The sequence below is a fragment of the Peromyscus eremicus genome, chromosome 8b, assembly GCF_949786415.1.
Source record: "Peromyscus eremicus chromosome 8b, PerEre_H2_v1, whole genome shotgun sequence".
In the NCBI taxonomy this organism is placed as follows: Eukaryota; Metazoa; Chordata; class Mammalia; order Rodentia; family Cricetidae; genus Peromyscus; species Peromyscus eremicus.
This window is the reverse complement of record NC_081424.1, coordinates 17012119-17020002: the sequence shown is the minus strand read 5'-3', so window position 1 is coordinate 17020002 and position 7884 is coordinate 17012119. Positions and strand designations below refer to the sequence as shown.

The 7884-nt window shown below is 43.6% G+C and overlaps 1 long non-coding RNA gene across 1 annotated transcript; it reads left to right on the top strand.

Moving 5' to 3' along the window:
• The first annotated feature begins 2846 nt into the window (after window positions 1–2846).
• Window positions 2847–6334, top strand: LOC131918785 (uncharacterized). The gene is made up of 2 exons (XR_009381086.1): window positions 2847–4229; window positions 6208–6334. It is a non-coding gene; the product is annotated as an uncharacterized LOC131918785 (long non-coding RNA).
• The last annotated feature ends 1550 nt before the right edge of the window (window positions 6335–7884 follow it).

Genomic DNA, 7884 nt, shown 5'->3' with positions numbered 1-7884 from the left:
AACAACAAAAAAAAAACCAGGAATAAAATAGTGTTTTCTGAAAACATTTAAAATATTTCTAGTTTGTATTTCTGCATCGCATCATGGATTTGAAAGTAACCTTGTGAGATAACTAACAGAGCAGTTAATGCTCACAGCTCTAAGTGACCTGGGGAGAGGACTGATCCACTCTCCCCCACATAACTAACAAGGAGTGGTTAACCCTCACGGCTGTGGCTACAATCTGCTGCAGGAGGCTTGCACTGGTTAGTCTTTGTCCAGAAAGAAGGAAGAAGGTATCTTAACTGAGAAGATTATCCATCAGACTGGCCTGTAGGCAGGTCTGTGAAGCATTTTCTTGTTTAATGATTGACTTGAAAGGGCATAGTCAACTGTGAGGCATGCCACCCCCCGGCAGTTGGTCCTGAGTATATAGAAAAGCAGGCTGAGCAAGATTATGGAGAGTAAGCCAGTAACCAGGCTTCCTCTGTGGTCTCTGCTTCAGTTCCTGCCTCCTGGCTCACTTGAGTCCCTCCTTCACTTCCTTCAGCGATGGACTACGGTTGTAATATGTAAGCCACACAAATGCTTTCTTCCCAAGATGCTTTTTGTTTATGTTCTTTATCACAGCAACAGAAAGCAAACCAAGACAGAAATTGCTAACAGGTTCCCGGGGTATTGTTATGACAGCACTGAATATGGTGTGTTATGGAAGGCTGAGGATGTTTGAAACTTTGGGCTGGAAAAGCCACACAGTGCTCAAAGCTCAAAGGGAAGTTCTGTGGGAGCCTGAAAAACACCATGCGTGTTAAGATAAATGCAGACAATGGAGGTCTGGTGTGGTGGTATTGTGTTCGCCAAAATATTGTGCATGCTAATAAACTTATCTGGGGTCAGAGAACAGAAAAGCCACACTATTAAACATAGAGGATAGGCAGTGGTAGCACACGCCTTTAATCCTAGCATTCCAGAGGCAGAGATCTCTCTGGATCTCTGTGTGTTCAATGATACAGCCAGGCATGGTGACTCATGCCTTTAATTCCAGGAAGTGAGCCTTTAGTCCCAGGGAGTGATGGCAGAAAGCAGAAAGATATATAAGGCATGAGGTCCAGGAACTGGAAGCTTTTAGCTGGTTAAGCTTTTAGGGTTCTAGCAGCAGTTCAGATGAGATTCATTCTGGATGAGGACACAGAGGCTTCTAGTCTGAGGAAACAGGATCATCTGAGAAATTGGCAAGGTGAGGTAGCTGTGGCATGTTCTGCTTCTCTGATTTTCCAGTGTTCACCCCAATACCCCAATACCAGGCCCTGAGTTTGTTTTTATTAACAAGACCATCTAACAATTCATGCTATAGTCTGGCTTATGAAGTTTTGGAGTCTCTCAAAGATTCTGTTCAGAAATTTCCCATGGTATATTTGAATTTAAATGCTCTGGTTTCTGATCAACTGGGGCTGGAAAATCAGCTATGATTACCTAAGACCAGCACCCCGAAATAAAACCTTTTCTTTACTGGGGCAATTGGTGCTGGTCACCTGTAGCTAAAAAATCAGCTATGATTTTTTTTTATTGCCAATATTTTTGCATCAATGTTCATGAGGGGGATTGGTCTGTGATTCTCTTTCTTCGTTGAACCTTTGTGTGGTTTGGGTATCAGGGTAACTGTACCCTCATTAAAAAAATTCTTTGAGGGCTTGAGGGTCACCTGGGAGTGCTTTGCCCAAATAAGCCTGGTCTTTCACTTTTTAATTTAGCTTGATCTGGCTTTTTGCATCTGCGGAGAAACCTATGATTGGGGTATAAGAAACCTATCATCATGGTGCTGACATCAGGTAGGAGTTGAGCCTTCCCTGATGGTTCCTCAGTCACATGGGAAGCCACTCTTTTTTTTTTTTTATCTCCCTCTCTACCAGATGGGACTTACTTTTGACTCAGATAAGTCAGATAGGTCACCCATTTCCAAGCCACCAGTACCTCTTCCTAGTCAAGACCCCTTCTGAGTCCAAGACTCTTGAGGTTCCTGCCAAGCCACAGCCATGCCAGGCAACCCCGATTCATTTCTGGAGCAAGGCTGCCTTTTTTTCTGTAGGACCCTTTGTAGAGCAGATATCCTACACAAAGGCAGCCCCCTGCCCCCACCTCTCAATCCCCGACTATAGCCCTGGACCCATTTCTCTAGTCTCCAGCACAGGCTTGGAAATGGACAACTGTGGTCTAAACCCGATCTTCAGTCATCCTCAGAGTGTCTACCTGAAAATTTATTCAAATTGGGTCTGTCTGACACCATATGTCAGGAATGCCTGATTTCCTTGTACTCTATGGCCTGGCCTCAATATGCTCTTGATAACCAGTCAAGATGGCCACTGGAGGGAACACTTTACTTTACATCCTCCATGATCTTGAGAATTTCTGCCAGCATATGGACAAATGATCTGAGCTCCCTTGCATCCAGGTTTTTTTGGGGTTTGGTCTCCCGCTCCTCCCGCTGTAGCCAATACCCCACAGTCCAGGTTTTGTTGGCTAGTGTTGCAGTACCTCCAGACCCCCATTTATCTGGGAACTTGCACCCTGAACACTACACCCTAACTGTGCTGCCTGATCCACTGGCATCTCTGTCCCTTCCCCAAACCCTACCTACCCCTATCCCTCTGATGCTGCTACATGCTCCATTCAGTGGCCAACCTTCTTCCCTTTACTCATCCTTCCCCCCTTCTTCCTGTTCCAGGATAATATTCAAGGGCCAGCTTCCTTCCCCTTATCCACCTTCTACCACACCTTCCCTTCTACTGCCTCTCCTCCTTCCCTATCGCCTCCCCATTCTTCAGTGCACAACCTGCATCCTGGTCTCAATCACACACTGGCCTGCTCCCCCTGAATCCTTCCCAGTGGCTTCTCATACTCGGTCTCTGCAGACTCTGTTCTCCTCTGCCCCCTCCAAGAGAAAATTGTTCAAATCCACATCCCTTTCTCCCTTCAGGACCTCTCAAAGACAGAAAAGCGGCTGGTTCCGTTTTGGCTGATCCTTCTGTCTACATCAAGGAGTTCCATTATCTTTCCCAAGCCTATGACCTGACCTGGAGTAACCTCTACGTCATCCAGGACTCTACTCTCACTTCAGAGGAGCAAGGTTGGGTTCAGGCAGCAGCTACATGATATGCAGACCAAAGCCATCTAGTGGACAATGTGGTTCCTGTGGGTGATGTGGCGGTGCCAGTTGTAGAGCCCTACTGGGACTATCAGCCAGGTCAAAATGGCCACCAGACAAGAGACCTCATGGTCCACTGCCTCCTTCAGGGTATGGTATAGAAATGGTCTTGAGTAAAGTTGTTAATGTTTTTTCTTTATTGAGAATTTTTTTATTCATTTTACATACCAACCACAGATCCCCCTCTCATCCCTCCTCCTGCTCCTCCCCAGCCTTCAACCCCAACCCATCCCCCATCCTCTCCTTAAAAAAGGTAAGGCCTCCTGTGGGAAGTCAGCAAAACCTGGTACTGTTGAGGCAGGTCTAAGCTCCTCTCCCCTGCATCAAGGCTGTTCAAGGTGTCCCATCATAGGTCCCAAAAAGCCAGCTCATGCAAAAATTGTTAATTTTTATAAACTCCATGAGATTACACATTGTGCTGACAAAAATCCAGCTGTTTTCTAAATTGATTACAAGAGAACATGGTTGAATATACCTGCTTTGACCCAGCAGGAGCCACAGTTTTTGGCCACCCATTTCATTTCTCAGCCATTACAAGATATTAGAAAGAAATTTTAAAAAGGCTAAGGAAGGTCAGCAAACTCCCATACAGGAATTGGTGAAAATGGCTTTTAAGGTTTTTAACACTTAGGAGGAGGCAGCTGAGTTTGCTGACAGGCTTGGCTACAACAGAAGGCTATGTTCCAGCTCAGGACTTGTCACCTGCCCTGAGGCCATTGGCACTCCCACATGGGAGACAAGGGAAGTACACAAGGCTCTATCCCCCTGGACCCCAGCCAAGTCAACTCCACCAGTGACCTGCTTCAAATGTGGCCAGGAAGGCCATTGGTCCTGGTGCTGCTCTGATCCTCACTGGTCAACAAGGCCATGCCTCCATCAGCAGGCTGGCCACTGCCCCCATGTGGGCTTGTCCTCTGTGACATGCCATGAAAATCCAACCTCACCAACACATGCATCTGAGACTCTTCCAGCCTTTGAGGTCCTCAGCCTGGCAGAGAACTGAAGCCACCCAAACCTGGAGATTCCCATCACCCTCACAGAGCCTAAGGTAATGCACCAGGTAGTGGGTAAATCTATCATCTTTCTGATGGACATGGAAGCTTCCTAGTCTGTCTTGACCTCTCACTCAAGTCCCACAATTCCCTAGCCAATTTCTGTCATGAGAGTGGATGGGACCTCTTCCTTTCTGCTTAAGACCCTGATACTTCTCAGGAGGAGTGACCCTGTAAAATACGAGCTCAGAGATGAGTAGGATCAAAGAGGGGCTCTAAGAAATGGAACAACACTTTAGTGCTTGTATATAAGTTTTGGTGGATGTCTGAAACGATGGAAAGTATCTGGTCCTGGGGGAGGAGGAGATGGTTAAGTAGAACCATCCATCTTTTGTCTGTGTGGGCCCCTTTTTAGGAGTTCATCCCTCTCCTTTGGTTGATAGCAGGGCTGACAGGATAGTGTCAAAAACAAAATATGTCTGGTAGATCCAGTGGACCTGGAGGCTAGTCCCTGGGCTACTGAGTCAGCCTTGGTATTGCCTAAGGTCACTGGGTCCTTGGAGGACTGATGTCCTTGGCAGTGGATTATGGTTACTTCTGCAGGGAGCTAGAGGGCCTAAAAGAGCTTGGCTATAAGGGTCCATTAACTATGAGAGTGCCCTTGGTAGTGAGGAAGTCCCTTTCCTTCCAAAGGTCAGAATGGGTATGGGCTATTAAAAAGGCATATTTAGAGTTGGTATAGCTGTTAGCCCACTGACCTTTAGCTATTTGGAGTGCTCTAGTCAAGGCGATTAATTTGGCCTTTTGTGAAGAGGTCCCCATAGGCAGGTGGGTTGCTTCAACTGTTTTAGCGGAAGTGACCATTGCATAAGCTGCCTGGTGGTTTCCTGATCTGTCTATAAGAAAGCTGCCATCAACAAAGAGGGTGAGTTGGGGGTCTGTGAGGGGTTGGTCTAGGAGACCACGCCAGGGTGAGCATAAGGCCTCTGGGCAAGAGTGAGAGGGGGTACCAGAGGAGGAAGGGACAGGAGGAGAGTTGCAGGATTTAAGGCAGTGCTGGAGGCCAAGGTAAATTTGGGGGTTTTCTAGGAATGGTAAATGAAAGATCTAGACATGTGAGGACCCAAGGAGGGAAAGAGAAGAATGACTCAGAACGTCTGAGAGGTGATGGGTGAAGTATACAGTGATTGGCTAAAACAGAGTGATCTTGAGGGCCTCCTGGGTGAATTAGGCTGCTGTTTATTAGGGCTTTCAAGGAGGGCTGCCATCCACACATGGTGGAGCCTAGTTGTTTAGATAAGAAAACAACAGCCTGAATCAAAGGCCCAACTAGTTGAGCCAGAACCCCAATGGACAGCAGATGAACTCTTGACTGACTCCTCTATCAAACTGGCCAGGAGATGAATCTGTGGACAGTTTATTGCTGAATGATTGATGGGGGAAGACCCACTCCACTAGGCAGGTGTTCTTGGCTTGTATAAAAAGCAAGTTGAATAAACCATGGTTAGCAACCAGTACTCAGAATTCCTTAGTGATCTCTGCTCCAGTTCCTGTCTCAAGGTTCCTGTCCTGCCTGAGTTCCTGCCTTGGCTTCCCTCAACAACAGACTATGACGAGGATGTGTAAGCCAAATAAACCCTTACCTCTCCAAGTTGCTTTTAATCAGAATGTTTTATCACAGCAATGAAATCAATCCAGGAGAGAAGCATGCATTTTGCCTTGCAAATTGAAACTAAATAAAACTGAGGCATATTAGGACCATGATGGCAAATGATTACCATATGAGATAGTGTTGGTTAATAAAATGGCTTTACTAATTGTTAACCAAATTAGTTTGGAATATTAGAATAACCACAATGGATAATGATAGTCAGTGCTGTGGTTTGATTGAGTATGGCCCCCATAGCTTCATATATCTGGGTACTTGGTTTCCAGATGGTGGAAAATTTTGGGAAAGATTAGGAGGTGTGGTCTTGTTAGAAAAGGTGTTGTTGGCATGGACTCTTAGGTTTCAATAGATTCCTGTCATTCCAGGTCCTTAATCTCTGCCTTGTGGTTATGGATCAAGATGTGAGCTCTCAGCCATTCTTTTGCTCTGTCATCATGGACTCTAACCCTTTGGAATCATAAGCCAAATTAAACATGTTCTTGTGTAAGTTTATTTGGTCATGGTGTTTTATTATAGGTATAGAAAAGTAAGACAGCCAGCAACAGTGCTGAGACATCTCATTTATCTTCTGTCATCTACTGGAATGATTACACTATTTCCCTAATTGTTTGGTTCAGAGTGTGACTGACTATTCAGTTTCCAACAACTTCACTTTTTCATACCAGAATAGAGGTACTTAAAGTTATATTTTTCAGCATGATGACAAATGCTTCTCATCAACCTGTTACCACGGCCTGAATCTATAGAAAGCACGGTTGACATTGGGGGATAAAATATGTGAAATGCTCTTTTATCTGAATACGAAGACAGCTGATTAGGTCCCTTTTTATCATGTTATCTAAACACAAGTGTCTTGTTTAGCATATTTTTCAATCACTTTCTAGGCAGGTTTCTAAGTGATACCAGAGTGTCATGAAATTCGTGTTGAGAAGGGTCCTTTTCACTCTGCCGTGGCCTCTCCTGTGGAATTGACATTGCACAGTGCTCATCACTGTCACTGTCACAGCATGAGCTGCCCATTTTTGACAAAGCCTCCTTCATATGGATGTCAGCTCCTTCAGTCAGTTGTACACGTTCAGAATACTGATCTTGTATTTTAGGGGAAAATCCACTTGGTTCTATTGTTATCTTGAAGATCTGTTATTAAATTACTTTCACTGTACTCTATAATTGGGAGCCATTGAAAGACATCTCATGTAAACAATTACATTTTATAGCAAATTAAGTAATAGTAGCTTGGTTGAGAAATATTCATTATTTTAAAATCTTGGGATTCAAGACTTGGTACATAGCATTCATTTATGTATGTGCATATGTATAATTACCTTTCTTATAGTATTATTTTTTCTATTTTTTATATAACAATTTCAGTTTTATGCTATTATCTCACATATAGAATAAGATAAGAAATCCATGAAAAAATATATAATTACTTAATACAGATACATTGAAAATATTCTTTGTAATTTATCTATATTAAAAATTAAAGTCTTTTTGCCAGCCAGCAAGAAGACTCAGAAATATTTGAATATACTGGCTGGATCTTTTAACCAGGATGAGATTTTATCATTCAACATCAAGTCTTAGAGCTGGGAAATATCTAGTGCCTTGGGGATTACCAGCAATGTGTAACCTTGGGAGAATATTTTGAACTTCTAGAGTTTTTACTACACCTATAAAATACTGAATCTGTAAAGTTTAAAGAAAACTATTTTAATAGCATCCATTATTATTTAGACTGAATCGAAGCCCTTTCAAAGAAAAAAAAAAACTTAAGTAGATTTTTATAAATTTTATTCCCACCTAAAGTAGAATTTCCTTAGGGAAAAGGTAGGATTGACATGTTTGTGAAGGAAGGTGGTGGCAAGACTGATGAGAATGCATTATAAACATGTATGAGATAGCCAATGACCAAACTTAGTTAATGAAAAGAATTTCTATTAAGAAGCTTACTAGATGAGGAATATTTCTTTCCTCTGTCCGAGATGCTATGAGAAGAGTTGGATGACTGACAGAGGGTGTTGCATACACAAAGAGAACAT